A 5,484-nucleotide genomic window follows, 5' to 3' on the forward strand; every position below is an offset into this window, starting at 1 on the left:
CTTTAACTCGTGAGATCAGCTACTTACTTCACAAGTAAGAAATGCCACACGTGATGGTCTAATTGTATTAACGATATCCGTATCTCATTATTACTTACGACCATGGTTTATTCAAGATCCAATTATATCGAATTTGTATCTTACAATCACAACTCCTTGTGATTAACAGATTACCTAAAAATTGGATTTTCGGATTCTATTATTTAATATTATTTATCACAAAATTAATTTAAATAAATAATAGAGCTCACCAAAATCAAATGCATTAAGTATATTAAAAGCGTTTACAACCTAAATCGATTGGATTTAGAGTATAACACTTACATGGGGCTCAACAAGGACTAATGTATCAAATAACAAATTGGTGTGTGTGTATATATATATATATATATCTAATAGTATTACTGTTTTAGTAAACCTACAAAAGTTTTGACAATTTTCATCCAAAATGGCTCCAAAAGTTGACAATAGTGGAAAATAAATATGTTATTATTCACTGAGCTGGTTTGATAAGTGGTTATAAACAATTTAAGTTATAATATTAAATAGTACTTATAGATCCCTCCAAATGTGTGTATTAAAAGATACTAGAATACTTTGTAAATGGGTCCCTGTAAAAAGTGGAGAATTGTTCTGATAAAATAAAGTTGATGAAAATTATCAGCTGCTTTTAACACTCCATGTTTCATTCACCTCAATTAAACCACAGAACATAATGATTATCTACCACAGAAATGAAGCTATGTTAGATCTATGCATCATGGTCCACAAATCACTAAATTATCGAAAAAAAAATATATATATATACACACACACACACACACACACACACACATCGAGTTACATAGTGAACAAGCCTCATCTGATTCACCTGAAAATATCAATACAAAAATATGGACTGGTTTGAGTACTTCTGTAAGCAGCAGGAAAATATATGATGACAAAAGTAAAATACGTGGAAGCTTTAAATAAATTACAGTAACAGCAGAAGAGAAGCTGTAATGAGCATCAGCATTGAGAATAGGTTACATATTATCTCCCCGGCGCTAGCTTTTTCTGTTTTCTCTGATAGTGATGATGATGGTGGTGTTGCAGAGCATTCAAGTCCATCCTTTGATTCCCGGCACTCACTGGCAAATAGACCTGCTGGATACTTACCGTAGAGGTTAATGTAGCTGAACATGACTGAAGCACAGTCGTTCAGTTCATCATAAAAAGGACAAGCAAATTCTTTAAAAGCACCACAGCGTAGATTGGGAAAGGTATAGTGTCCCTTTGCACTTGCTGAAGATGACAGTGTGGTTCTGGAACTCAAAAGTTAACGGGGCAAGCTGTGAATGGCAAAGGACAGAATAATCAATGAACCATCCCTAAAAGCAGAAGGATTTGAGCGTTCAAGTGATGATGCAATGTTCTCAAGGATAAATCAGATCTCGACTTTCCTCCCAAAATATCATAACTGAGAGACTCTAAGTAGCCGTACAATTAATATAATCTAACTGGATTAAAAACCTAATCCTACTTAGCAACAGCACCACAAAAACCAAACAATACCATGACTCTGGGGAATATAATATACACGACAACATTTAGCTTTTTTCTTCCTAAATACGATCCAATCCTCCTCGCCAAATATGCCATAACCACTATTTAAAGATATACAATCAGCGTGGTAGACAAATTTGTTAAAAGAGCACATTAAAGCACGAGACAACTATTTTACATTATATATCGAGTAACTACCCAAACATGAATTGTGGCTGGCCCCAATACAGTGGAACGTGGCAAAAAAAGATGGAATAATGTCCGGGAATCCTCGAAATCAAGATTTTTCCTGGAGGCAAAGATTCATGGTGTTGTGCCACATGACAGTTTCAGAGTATTGCACTCTACTTATGTAATCTATTTTGATAAAAATCTATCGTACTTCTGAGATCCCAAAATTTATTACCTGTAATCTTCAAATCGGTGAAGGATTCAAACCGTACTCAAGCAATTATACTATATAATGCCTAAAGTTTCATGAATCTCAAGATTTTGCAATTTGTTGAGGTGAAACTTTGTTTAATAAGTTATGGTAGCCGAGAAAGAAATTTATGTTAGGAATAACCAAGAATCTGGCAAGTGGAGTTACCCACGCCACTAGAAATAAGAATTGCAAGTCTACAGCGTGACAGAAAATTTGCTTGTCCAATTAACTCCGGTGAGCAAAAGAAGCATTGGGGAATTTGCATCATATTTGCACTACATAATAGGCTTTAATCAATTATACCACAACTATTTGAATACAAAGTATGAAAATTCATCATTAATATTTTCCAAATTAAGCTCCCAACAACGCTAATCTAAGCATTTATATACAGGAAACCACAATAACAGAGTTAAAATTGTTGCATAATAGCTGTACTCCCAGTAAAAAAAATAACAATTAAAAGCATAAAATCAAAAGAAAAATTAGTAATACTAAATGAAATTATTCAGTTTAAAAAATGTAAGAAATTACCTTTCTTAGCCTGGAGGAGCCTCCTATTTGTTGAATCTGGGCATCCAAAAATATCATCTGCATCAATTAACAATATCACACCGCAAAATGAACCCAAATTTTAAAATTGAAACAATTATAGTACACGAATGTAGATACAAAAACCTGTAATGAAAGTGGACGCTGAGAGACCGGTGAAAAGGAAGAGAAACACAACCAGAATCAAACAACTCTTAATCTGACTCCAACCCATTATTCCAATATAATTATCCTGATCTAATTAACAAAAATGTAAATTAAAAAAAAAATATATCTATATAGATGGGAGAAAACCCCTCCCAAGTTATATTCCTATGATATTCTTTCTGATCTTTCTATTTCTTATCTGCCTAAGAATCTATTAGCTTGAAAAACAAAAAGGGTGCAGCTATTTCAAATTTTTATATATATTCATCCACATTTTTTTTTTCATATTTTTAATTATATTAGTAAATTTATTTAAATTGACAAAAATAAAATCAATTAAAATATATCCTTCTAAATCTATTCACTTCATGTAAGTCGCCCATCCCGTTTATGCATGACACTTGGGTGGAAATGTTGCTGAGCAGTGTCATACAAAAATGTGACGCGAAAATGGATTTTTCCTCGAACGTGTCTAACCAACCAACTTTTTGTTGTTCATGTAGGACACCTTTAAATGGTCTACTAAATGAGTTCATAAGAATTTCTACTGAATTTTGAGCACAATAATGTTACTCCTACGTAATGAAATTAGATAATTTACATATAGATAATGTGAGGGAAAGATAGGTGAATTTTTTTTATTTGATTGAAAAAATTTCGTCCAATCATATTTGATCACATCATTTTTATGTAAATTATTACATAAATTATTATGTACATGTAACATAATTGGAACAATTTTGAGCAATCTCGATTTGCAATAAATTTTATCTAAAGGGATTGTCATGAATAGTATACATTTCCTTCAATACTCTTGTTGCTAATAATGCGACCTGAAGAAAACTATTTAATAAGATAATAAATTTGGTCGTATTTCAATGAAATAAGACTTTCATCTCAAAGTTTAAATCAAACATAGTTTCCTTTTTTCTGTTTTGGGTAGGGGTGTAAGCGGTCCGATTTTACCGATTTTTGACAATTTTTCAAATCAAACCGTTTCAACCGGTTTGTAAAAAACTCAGCGGTTTGAAAAAAATTCAAACCTAAACCTAACAGTTTGATCCAGTTTTAAACCGTCGATTTTCCCATATATTTTTTTGCCCTCTACTTTTATATCATTAATTCATTGAATTTAATATATATTTATATCTCACTAGCAATCAATCTAAATCAAAATAAGCCCCTGTTTGAACAAAATTTTTAGGACAAAAAAATGAAAATTTGGATCGATATCCTACAAGTTCAGCCATCTTTGTTGACTTGCTGTTTTATGTGTGAGACCCAATTTCCTCTCCAACGGTCAATTTTCTCATTATGATGATATGGAAAATATGGCTCAAACAGAGCTAAATATATCTACTATAAATTTAAATACCAACTAAATCAAAGTGAAATCACAATAAATTAAAACATAATTTTTTTCATTTTTGTTCACATTTTTTAAGCTAATGACGATACAATAACATTACAATACAAGTCTATTAAATTAGATATAAGGTCAAAAAATATAATGATGTCCAACAAAATCTCGTGATCATATTTGTAAAAATGATAATGATTAAACAAAGAAATTAACCAACCACACTAATAAAGTAATTGTTTATAATATCTAAACATAATAATTACACAAGTTTACGTTTGTATTATGTTATGAAATGCATTTAATTTCAGATTCTTACCTTAGTTTGCTCCAAAAAAGTTATTGATTTGAAACTTTATTCGTAGCAAATATTATCACGGAATGTCTAAGATCTCTTTGTCTCCGATTTGGTATAATGGATTTCAATTTAACTTTGAAGAGGCGTAAAAAATCTGAAAAAGAAGTATGTTGTGCTGGTGGCTCAAGACTATGTTGGATGTCGGCTGGAGTTCATCTAAATTCTAAACAGGAAAACGTTTTTTGATAGATTATGTTAGTTTTGAAATTATTAGATATAAATTATAATTATTGGATAATAATAATATATCTGTATCAAAAAATTAGAAATTGACAAAAATACTCACAAATGACAAAACTATTGAATTTTAAATATTTGGATAAATTTTCAAAAAATTTCATTTTTTTTATTTTTTTATTTTTTTCGCCGGTCAAATTTGGTTTTAAGTCACAATTAAAATTCTTAAACCTAAACCAAACCATTTTGACCGGTTTGGTTTGGGTCAAAATCATTTCGTTGACCGGGTTCACGTCGCACCAAACCAACGGTTTCTAAAATGCGATTTCAGTTCGATTTTCCGATTTGACGATTTTTGCTTACAGCCCTAATTTTGGGTGTGAAGCAGTGTCAAATCAAAATACCCAAAAAAAATTAGCTCTCCCTAAAAATCAAGTGATCAACCGCACCTTTCAATATGGCTATCTTGTTGTGACTTCATTCTAGTCAATAACACTACATTCAATATCCCCCTTCTTACGGTTAAAGTAACAACTACAAGTATGATTTTTCATAAAAAAGTTAATCGCAATAAAGTCAGTCTCCCAATTTTGAAATTGATAAGTCTTGCAAATTTACATGTTATTTAAAGAAAACTGAGAATATCTATACTTTCCCAAGTCCCGTGTGGTCAATTACATTGGGTTTCAATGCAAACGTTTGGATGTTCATCCAAATTAAATACCTAAACAATGTCTAAAAGATTAGAAGCAAGTCATTTGGAGGTTAAAAATACAAAACATTACATCTCTCTCGATCCGTTCAGGTTCACGATTCAACTTATAAGTTACACAACTAAAATGCAGAAAGAAAATAATAATCATAAATAGTCCATATGTAAACCACCTCCTCTAAACCCCGAGAAGGGGGGGGGGGGGGGAC

General features: G+C 31.5%; 1 long non-coding RNA gene across 1 annotated transcript; it reads right to left on the reverse strand.

Annotated features, from left to right (window-relative positions):
- Window positions 1–840: 840 nt before the first annotated feature.
- Window positions 841–2,927, reverse strand: LOC111376466. Its single transcript, XR_002699486.1, has 3 exons — window positions 2,648–2,927; window positions 2,504–2,560; window positions 841–1,331 (listed from the first exon to the last, which is right to left on the reverse strand). It is a non-coding gene; the product is annotated as an uncharacterized LOC111376466 (long non-coding RNA).
- Window positions 2,928–5,484: the final 2,557 nt, after the last annotated feature.

The sequence above is a fragment of the Olea europaea genome, unplaced genomic scaffold (assembly GCF_002742605.1).
Source record: "Olea europaea var. sylvestris unplaced genomic scaffold, O_europaea_v1 scaffold1508, whole genome shotgun sequence".
NCBI classification, from domain to species: Eukaryota; Viridiplantae; Streptophyta; class Magnoliopsida; order Lamiales; family Oleaceae; genus Olea; species Olea europaea.